We start from the raw sequence: 10,824 nt of genomic DNA, 5'->3' as shown, positions 1-10,824 counted from the left end.
TAAAATATAAAAAGAAAAGAATTCCAATACTCTTTACATTTTTTTTTGTGAAGGTTGTCTATACCAAGACAATATTTTGGGTAAAAACAATTTTTAAAAGATTTATTTATTCTATGCATGTGAGTGTTTTTCCTGCATGTATGTATATGAGCCACATGTATGCCTGGTGCCCATGGAAGTCAGAAAAGGGTGTCAGAACTCCGGGAACTGAAGTTGCTAATGGCTGTTAAATTTTTGAGGCAGCAGAAAAAGATCAAAGGCAGAAAAGGCAGGACCTTTTAGCATATAGGACTGTGTTTATTGGTTACTGGTGTACACAACAAGGGTGCAGACTCCCTTCCAGGAAGTTGAGTCTGCATGAAAAAAAATAAAAAGAAAGAAAAAAGATGTTCCTGACTCTTAGGGGCAGAAATAGTTGTAACCTGACTAAGAAGACATGTTCTCTCTCCATAGAGACAATATTTTTTTATATAGAGGTATTTTGAGAGCAGTGAATCATATGAATATATATGACCATGAGTATGTCCTGTCCCATTACTCTGTATATTTCTGTCCCAAATATTTTATGGGACCCTCACAAGCAAGACTATTAACTTCTAATTGTAAATAATCTGGCTTTCTTATGCAACCCCTGTATTTTAAGGATTTACTTTGTCAGATCCTGTCCTATCCAATATGCCTCAGAATCTAGTCTGTGATCTCTCTTATAAAAGATTTACTATAATTATTATTTATTATTATTATTATTGGTGGTGGTGGTGGTGATGTGTGTGTGCATGTGTATGCATGTGTGTTAATGTTTGCAGAGGCAAGACGAGGACATTGGATCCCCTGGAGCTGAAGTTAGAAGTGGCTGTGAGATCCCCAGTGTAAAAGCGTGGAAACTGACCTTGCAAGTGCTCTTAATTGCTGAGCCATCTCTCCAGTCCTCACTCTGTAAGTTCATTTAAATTCTGTGTGACCTTTGAAGATATAACTAAAGAACACATTATAATCACATCTATTGCTATTGTAAAGACAATTAAGTGTGTATTCTCCCTTGAGCAGTCTGCACACAGTCTTGAATATGTCTTATTCTTTTCTCTTTCTAGTAACCTTATTGCTTAAATCTATTTGAAACAAACAAACAAAAAATGAAGAAGGTATTTCTTAAGAAACACTTGTCCTAGTCAGGCAGAGTGGTGCAGCCTTTAACCCTAACACTTGGGAGGCAGATGGATCTCTGTAAGTTTGAGGCAAACCTGGTCTGTATAGCAAGTTCCAGGACAGTCAGAGCTACACAGTGAGACCATGTGCTGTGAGCCACAAGCATTATGCATTAAATGTACAGCTTACAGATCAGTAAACAAACTCATGGGAGTGTATCCCATCGAGCAAGGAACCTGATTTGCAGAGCTTCAGGAACACCTGTCACTGTTGATTCTATAGAAATCTTATGAAATCATGGCTCTTCTCCTTCCCATAATGGGATTCATCCTGAACTGTCCAATATGTGTATAAATCATTTGATGAGGTAATTTCTGTTATTCTTAAAAAACGATGAGAAAGCGGCTACAAACGATCCCCGGGTGGGCTGGCGGAGGGAGCCCGCCATGAGGGCGGTTACAGGAGGGCACGCTTCCTTGGCCCACGGTGGCGGCAGGTAACAGACGCGTAAACACAGGTAATAGCCATAAGTATTTATTAAGGAAGGGGGAGAAAGAAAGACAGAGAAAAGAGATAAAAGGAGAGAGGAGAGATAAAAGAAGAGAGAGACAGAGAAAACGCGTGCGCACGCCAAGGAAGCAGAGAGAGAGAGAGAGGTCCCAAGATGGCGATGGGCGGGTCAGAGGTTATGGGAGTGGGCGTGGCTAGGGCAGGGACCCAAGAATATCATTCCCACATCTTGCTTTTGATAAAAAGCAAATTAGACACTTCAGTTTGAAGGAATTGGGGCGGCGAATTCTCAAGACTGCTTCCGGCTGATTGTGGGCGTCGTCTTGGGGAGGGGTGCGAGAGAAGGCTGGGGTGCTGGGAACATCCTGGCATAGCTGGTCTCTTTGCTTCTGACCGATGTCTGTGGCATGGGAATGTCTGGAGTCCCTAAGTTATTGGCAGAACAAAGAACAAAGTCAAATTAAGGTTAAAAGGAAAAAATTTTAGGACCAGGGAATTGAGGGGGTATCTGACCTGTTTAAGATGGATTTCTTGATTTGGCTCCCTGGAACTCATGAGAACTCCTTGGGTTTGTGAAAACAGAAGTTTTAGACATATAATGACTGTAGCATAAGAGATAAATTTGGTTTGAAATTTGGTGAGGTCACCTTGTAAAACCTCAACCTGGCGAAACCTCTCAGCTGTCAGACTGTCAGAGATCTTTGAGAAGGATAAGATTTTACTTGAGTAACTGATTAAAAAATGACAGAGAACTTACTTGGTTGGCACCCAGAGCTACTCTTTTTTGGGTCCTCCATGGTCGCTGAAGGTTGCACTTGAGCTTTGCTGTTTAGCGCAGGGCCTGCCAGGCTCCAGAAGATCCTGTGGGCTAAGAAATCTGTAGGAAGACAGGCCTACCTTGACCTGAGCAGCTAGGCTGTCGATTCCGGTGATTCCGTCCACGTCTAGAGATCTTTAGTTTAGATGAAAGGCAGGTTTTCCCAATGGTCAGCGCTCTGCAGTCGAAGCGAGATGCAGAAGGACGTTGTTCTGCGCGTGACTGTCTTCTTTGGAGGGAGCAGAAAGCTGCTGCTAGGAGCCAACCTGTCTCTTTTGTCGTTGTTAAAAGTTATTTTAATAATTAAACACTTAAATATCACATTCCCCAGATCTCTGAGCAGTTGAGGGCTGTTTATCAGGTATAACTATAGTATAGAATTTGTTTGGAAAGTTGGGTCTGAGCTTGACCAAATTGGCTCTTAACAGGTAAGATTTACATTTGTAAAAAGATAGAGGGAAAAACTGCTTGAAATATAAGGTTAGTGGCAAAACTGACAATGGTAAAGAACAGCTTAAGAGACTTAAAGGTACATACCAGTTTAAAATACAAGACTCATGTTTTGTAGTCTGAAATAAGATGTAATAAACAGTTATACATAGAGAGAGTGAACAAGAATTGGGCAACGTGGATGCCTCTGATGGGCCCTATCAAAGGCATTTGACCATTGCTCAAAACACATTTAACAGAGTTAGCATAAGGAGTTTGGTGAAAACCTGGTGAGAAGGCAGGGTAAAACCGGGAGAGTGTGGTCACATGACCTGGCTCTCAGCCAAGATGGTGGCGAAAAGGTCACCTGACCCATCTGGCCTCCAGCCAAGATGGCGACCGCCATGTGTAGTCTGCTCAGTTGGAAAGCCCGCCAAGCCACAACAAAAGCCGCAGAGTGGAGGGGCAAAAGGCTGGAACCGAAAAACGGCCGTGTATAGTTTAATGGGGCCATTTTGGACAAAAACTGATAAGTGTGAGGCATTAAAAGATGAGGCCAGAGTGATAGGTCTGGATGGATTGGCTCCCGTGGTCAAGGCCGTGCAAACACCCGCAAAAACCGTGGCACCTCAAGCCTACAACGAGAACGGCTCCCCGTTAAGGCGAGATGCAGATGGCACGAACATCCGCTGGCCCTATGGAATGGCGTCCGATTCCATAGGGGGGGATGTTATAACCTGGCTGAATCGACTCGAGCCTCCGACGGGAGAGCGACTCCAGGGCAGGAGGGATTCAGCCAAGGTCAGGCCGCACCAAGCGGCGTGCTGCGCCATAGCAGCAGTTACGACGAAAGAAGGAAGGAAGAGAAAAGCAAGGAAAAAAAGAAAAAGAGAGAACTGGAGACCCCGGGCCTCCAGGCGCGGGTGAGCTGAGGCTTAACACAGGAGACAAGCCGAATTGAATGCCAGCGAAGGGAACCGAGGCCCTGAAGGCCCGCGGTTGGAGGTTCCCCCATCCCTAAAAACCGTGAAGGGTTGCCGGGAGCTCAACGGTCAAACCCTTGAGTTAGAAGAGATGGTTAAGCTGGCCGAGATGGGGACACTCACGATTAGTTGATCTGTTGTTTGGAGGAGCTGCATCCAGGGAACACGTGGGTCGTAGGCCGGCGAAGTGGAAAAGAACCCGGTTCGGGAGTCAGGCACCAATGTTACAATGTTATTCTTAAAAAACGATTAGAGAGCTGCTGCAAACGGTCCCTGGGCGGGCTGGCGGAGCCCGCCATGGGAAAGCGGCTCAATTTCTTTCTGCCTGGGCAACTAGATGACCTCTTTCACACCATGGGCAGTCAAACCTGCATAAAGCTAGTTCCCACAATTATCCTTATTGGCAACCTCCAAATGTTAGGAATATTTCCTAAGCGAACTTTCTGACGACGCAAAAATTCTCAATCAAGCCAAATCAAAACAAGCCAAATTAAGAAATATTCAGGTTTAATGGGAGATCTGCACTCTTGGATGGACCCGAGGGGGAAACGGGAAGCCACAGAAAAGTGACCCCTGGGAGGAAGAAAGGGGGACCACGTGTTCTTTTGGGGGGGATCACTTAAGTACCCTGAGGAGTGGTCCTGACCCCACCCCCAGGGAGGGGTCAGGACCTGGCCTGCTGGGATTTGAAGTCCAGACCAGGCCTAGGGGCTGAGATAGATGCCAGGGACTGGGGCCTAGGCTCCCAACCTAACAATTGACAGGACAGGAGCTCTGAGCAGGAGGCACTGAGCAGAGAGACAGTATGTTACAGCTGTGAAGCTTGGCGTTCGTGTGGGACTCTTAACAGTGGGAACATGGATTGTCTCTGACTCTTACCTGCTATTGGGACCCTGTCCTCCTGGGTTGCCTCGTCCAGCCTTAATTGGAAAGTAGGTTCCTAGTCTTACTGCAATGTGATATGCCATGACTGGCTGATATGGGAGACTTGCCCTTTTCTGAAGAAAAAGGAGGAGGTGTGGATGGGGAAGAGTCAAGTTGGGGGGAGGGACTGGGAAGAGAGGAGGAAAGGGAACTGTGATTGAGCTGGCACAAATTAATAAATAAATATACAAAAAATGCCAAAAAAGGGGGGGGTTGCCATGGTCATGGTGTCTCTTCACAGCAATAAAACCTTAACTAAGACAATGGCCTTGGCTGCATGGCATCTAAAAAATTAAGTTATAAAGATGCACCATATCTGAGAGCAGGACCATCTTCCAATCTTCTATGCCGTTTGTTTCTTCAAAAGATCAGGTGACTTCACAGGTATAAGTACTTAAGTGGACTCTTAGGTTCTTTCCAATGGTAGTTCTCAGGAGTTAAATTTGGTTTGGGCTGGTGAGATTGTAGGCCCATATTTCATACGAGATATTTGCTGCCAGGTTCTCTGGCCATGCTTAGATCCAAAGGCAGCTGCTATCCTGCCAGACCACCTGCCTGTAGTCACCTAAAGAAAGACTCAGGACCGGACGGCTCCTTCTCTTTGTTATTATGTAGATTGCCTGGGAAGAGGTGTGGATTCCAAGCACTTGACTAAGTTGAGGTGTGACAGTACTCCCACATCCCTGAAAGAAAATATTAATGAGTTTCCACCTTGGTTTACCTGGGGGAATAAAAGGTGTTTGAATAATAAATGCGGGTAGATCTTCAGGAATGAATGAAGCCTGAGATGCCCTTCTGATATCGCTGTGTGAACTGTGTCTCTCTCCATATTTTCTGCACCTCCGCACTGGTCCAGTTAGGGAAAAGTAGTTTCTATGTTGAGGCTTTGGATCCTGACAGAGATCACTCAGCCTGCCTACTGACAAGCCTTACAACCTGTGTTTGATATCCTGAAGCTACATGCTGGTAAGAGAACACACTCTTGCAAATTGTACTCTGACCTCCTTGAGGAGTGTCTTCTCTTTAAGGACAGATGTCAAGCTTGTTCAGTCAAACAGTGGTGCAACTCCAAGAAGTAGGGACATTTGTTTCCGGCCAGTCTTCAGACTGCTGTAGGGGAGGCTCCCGGAGGAGATGTGTGGTGATGTTCTGTTTGTGCTGTAACAAGTAAAACTCGCCTGGAGATCAGAGTGTGGAGATAGCCACACGAGTTAGCCACAGAAACCAGGCAGTGGTGGTGCACACCTTTAATCACAGTACTCAGGAGGGAGACGCAGGCAGATCTCTGTGAGTTCAAGGCCACCCTGGGCTACACTAGATTGATCCAGTCTCAAAGAGAAACAGAGCCAGGTGGTTGTGGCTAGTATCTTTAATCCCAGTACTTGGGAGTCACATGCCGCAAAATATCAGCACTAAGGAGCAAGGAGGTAGAGACAGAGTGGAATATAAGGCAGGAGGAGAGAGTAGCATGGCATTCAGTCTGAGGATTCATGGAGACAGGGTCTTTGGTGTAGGAGTTCCTTCTATTTATGTGTTGCTTTCATTGGTTAATCAACAAAGAAACTGCTTGGCCTGATAGGGCAGAACTTAGGGAGGCAGAGAAGACAGAACTGAATTTTGGGAGGAAGAAAGCAGAGTCAGAGAGCTGCCATGGAGATGCCAGGTCAGACATGCTAAATCTTTCCCGGTAAGCCACGACCTCGTGGTGAACACAGATTAATAGAAATGGGTTAAATCAAGATGTGAGAGTTAGCCAATAGGAGGCTAGAGCTAATGGCCTAGCAGTGTTTTAATTAATACAGTTTCTGTGTGGTTATTTTGGCTGTAAGCTAGCTGGGCGGCTGGAACAAGGGGCCCTACTCCTTGCAACAATAAAAATGTACTATGGATATTTTCCTTTGTTTTTTTTTTTTTTTTTTAAAGGGGGAAAATGGTGCAGGACAATTCTGTATTCTGTCAATTATATTTTAAATAAATGCTGATTGGCCAGTAGTCAGGCAGGAAGTATAGGCAGGACAACCAGACGACAGTAAGTAGAGACGGGGCAATGAGAACAGGAGTATTCTGGGAAGAAGGAACCTCTCTCTGCAGTCACGTCCAGACACCAAAGAAGCAGGATGTGACCTGCCCTGCTGAAAAAGGTACCAAGCCATGTGGTGAACATATACTAGAATAATGGGCTAATATAAGTTATAAGCGCTAATACAAAGCCTGAGCTAATGGGCCAATCAGTTTATAACTTTGTAAACCTTTGTGTGATTTTCTTTGGGGGCTTACTGGCTACGGGAACTGGGCAGGACAAAAACCCCAACAAGCAGGCCCTCATGTTACAGGTCTTGCCCACTGTGGTCTGAGGATTCAGTAGAGATTTTAAAAGGTCTCTCTAGTGTCGGCTCCTTTACTTCCCTGATCTTTCAACATTTACCCCAATATCTTTCTGTGAGTTTTATTATTAAGACTGATTAGAACTCAAGCTACAGAATGGAATCTACAGGTCACAAAGTTGTTGATTCTGATAGGTGTTCCGAATATGAAAGAGAAGCCTACACATCCAATGCAGCTTCAAGGTAGAACTGATTCTTGATGTGGTCCTTGGCTCTTAGATACCAGCCTAGAAAGAATGACAAGACTCTACCTCAGACTCACTTCCTCCCCTGTAGGTAAGATTTCACTAGAGAACCCAGGCAGAATGGCCCCCATAGGCTCAAGTATTTAAATGCTGGCTCCGCAGTTGCTGAAACTATTCTGGGGAAGGAATTGATGTGGCCTTTGTTAGAGGTGTGTAAGCCCATACCAGAGCCAGTCTCTCTCTCTGTCTCCTGGATGTTGACACCTAAACTCTCACCGACTGCTCCAGTGCCATGCTTGCCTGTCTGTCACTGTGCTCTTCACCATGATAGTCATGGATACAGCCTCTGAAATTATAAGCAGGTCCCCAGTTAAATGCTTTCTTTGTAAGATGTTTTCATCATGGTATCTCTTCACAGCAATAGAAAGTAACTAAAACACACAGTGTTGGGTGACTTTTCCTGGGAAGAGATGCACAAATAAATGTCTACTTACCTACATAGGGAACCAAGAACAGACCAAAGTAATGATTCCAACAAAGGATGGGTGAATCAAAGATAGCTAGCTGCACTGCTAAAGGTATCAGGACAAGTAAAACCTTTCCCACAATGCTTGCATTTTAAGGTTTCCTCCACTGTACACCCTTTCATGGAAGTGAAGCGAACTGTAATGAGTGAAAGCTTTCCCAATGTTTGCATACGTAAGTGTTCTCTCTAGTGTTTGTTATTTCATCTTTTAGGAGGGAAAAAGAATGCGCAAAGGATTTTCCATACTGCTTACACACATAGGGATTCTCACCAGTGTGGCTTCTTCCATATGACTTTAGAGAACTGGAACAAGTGAAGACTTTTCCGCATTGTTTCCACACGTAAGGCTTTTCTCCAGTGTGTATTCGTTCTTACACCTCAAGGTAAGTAGAAATAATGAAGGCTTTCCCACAATATTGGCATTTGCAGGATTTCTCTTTACTGTGTAAGCTATCACGGAAGTGATGTGAACCAAAATCAGTGAAAACTCTTCTACATTGTGTGCAAAAATAAGATTTCTCTCCAGTGTGAATTCTTTCATGTGTTATCAGAGAAAAGGAACGATTAAAGATTTCCCTACGCTGCTTCCACACAGAGAGCTTCTTACCAGTGTGAATTCTATGAGTTTTTAGGGAACTGCAACAAGTGAAGCTTTTCCCCACATTGCTTACAAACATAAGGATCCACACCACTGTGCTTCATGTTTTTTGTGATCGATATGACAACAAGAAAGCTCTCCCACACTGTTTACATATGTAAGGCTTTTCTCTTATGAGTTTAAGAATTCCTAATTGTCTCACCAAATCTTCTGACAATGGCAATGAAGATGATTGGGAAGTATGAGGTCAATTGCTGCTGCATAGAACAGTAAGCACATTTTCAAAGCAGCTGCCTAGCTGGGCAGCAGCCAAGAAGGGGGTCCAGGGAAAGCCCACAACCATCCAGGCGAGGGAACCTGCTGTCTGAGTAACGCACACAGGAAATCGTGGGGAAGAAGCATGTGGAGCGGAGCTGCCTAGAGGGGCTCACACTGGCACCTTTCAGAGCCCAAGGCCCTGGGAAGCTTGCTGCAGAGAGGCTGCAACAGAAAAATCCCAGATTTGCTCAGCGGGGGCGGGGGGGGGGGGGTGGGGAAAAGAAAAGAAAAACCTAGCCAGCAGGACAGTGGCTCCAGTCCTGTGCAGCTCTGGCCTGGGCTGGTGACTGCAAAACCACAGGCCAGCAGCTTTTTCATAAATTTAGAAATTTCGAAAAGTTAGACACGAAATAAAATGCAGCATCATCCTAGTTAGCCTTAATAATAAAAATCCATAGTCAAATATCGGGGTAAAAGCTGAAAGATCAAAAAAAAAAGGAACAACCACATCTACCTCTTACTTCTCCGACTCCTCAGACCAAAAGGGCCAAGATCGTGGGCTCTGGGAACCACACCCCTGTCCTCCAGACAAGCAACAAGCACTTGTAAATGCTGAGTTGAGCCATTTTTCCAGTCCTGAAGGTCTGTGATCTGATTTTAGGAAACTCTTATTTAGAGAACACACTGCATCCAAATGTTTCAAATTCAGGAGAACTTTATACAATGAAGGAGTATCTCATTCTGGGACACATAGGATCAAATTAAGTCAATCCAGAGTGAAGAAACTGAGAAATACAACTACTCATTTTCCCTCGAGACAAAAACTCCTTAATCAGTAGGAACACAAGGTCTAAGTCTCTATGGGCTGGCTCCTATAAACCATTAGTCTGACAGTTTTCTTTTAAATTGTGTTTTATGTTTATTTAGTGTGCATGTACATACACATTGGCCATAGCTGAGTATGAAGGCCACACGACTTTAGGGAGCCTATTCTGTGCACCACGTGGATGAGAGACCAAACTCAGGTCATTAGGCTTGATGCTAGCGGCTTTATGCGCTACTTTTCCTACGATACCACCTTGAGACGGGACCTACGGACTATGGAGAGTTGGCCCAAGTATTACTGTAAAAGTTTATAAACCTAAGCCTGCAGCCAGTGATTACTGACTCTCTGAAGCTGACACCTGGCACATGGGTTTGTGACTGAAACTAAACCTGAGCCCACATCCTGGGGTGATCAGTTTCCCATCTCCTCTTTCCTCATTAGAATAGGAAGAGTGCTTTTCTAAAGAGCACAGAGACCAGACGGGTGGTGGTGTCACATACCTTTAATCCCAGCACTCAGGAGGCAGAAGCAAGAATATCTCTGTGAGTTCGAGGCCAGCCCAGTGTACATAGCAAGTCCAGTACAGTAAGGGCTGTGACAGAGAAACCCTGTCTCAAAAAAAAAAAAAAAAAAAAAAAAAAAACAAAACAAAAAAAACAAAGTACGGGCTGGCAGACAGAATACTACCTTTCCTCAGTTTGCCTGCTCTGTCAGTGCTCAGTTTACTTTTTCCACTCACTAAGGCACTGGGGCGAACCTTGATGCTTGGACATTTGTTCTCGCTAGGTGTTGAACTGATGTGGGCAAGGCTCAACAAGACAAAGCGAGGAAGTAGGGAACACGCAAGGGAAACCTCTAAAACGAAGAAGCTCCTTGGCGGAACTGACTTTTGAAAACCATTTAAATGACATTTATTTGTGCGAATGGAGGTGGGTGGAAGAACGTCTTACAGGAGGGAGTTTTTTTTCCTTCCACAATGTGACTAGCAGAGATCAAACTTGGGCCTCACGGCCAGTGCCTCTTTACGCCATCACTTCTGACCTGGTCGTCCTCAGATGCCGCAAGATAGTTTGAAATGACAGAATGGCAAGAGGGTCCTGCTGGGACTCCCGTTTTTCCTCCCTAGAAGATTCCATTATCAGAGAACACAATGGCAGTTCCAGGGCGGAGATTAACAAATGGCTACTTACCACTGATAAGAATCCAGCATCACACCAAAGCAATGATCCCACCAAAGA

General features: G+C 44.9%; 1 long non-coding RNA gene across 1 annotated transcript; it reads right to left on the bottom strand.

Moving 5' to 3' along the window:
- Positions 1-1,664: 1,664 nt before the first annotated feature.
- LOC126504039 (uncharacterized) lies at positions 1,665-4,315 on the bottom strand. Its single transcript, XR_007592471.1, has 2 exons — positions 4,009-4,315; positions 1,665-2,082 (listed from the first exon to the last, which is right to left on the bottom strand). It is a non-coding gene; the product is annotated as an uncharacterized lncRNA (long non-coding RNA).
- Positions 4,316-10,824: the final 6,509 nt, after the last annotated feature.

Source organism: Alexandromys fortis, unplaced genomic scaffold (assembly GCF_014885135.2).
Source record: "Alexandromys fortis isolate MF-2015 unplaced genomic scaffold, M_Fortis_MF-2015_v1.1 scaffold_42, whole genome shotgun sequence".
Taxonomy (NCBI): Eukaryota; Metazoa; Chordata; class Mammalia; order Rodentia; family Cricetidae; genus Alexandromys; species Alexandromys fortis.
The sequence above is the reverse complement of the archived record's forward strand: the minus strand, read 5'-3'. Positions and strand labels throughout refer to the sequence as shown.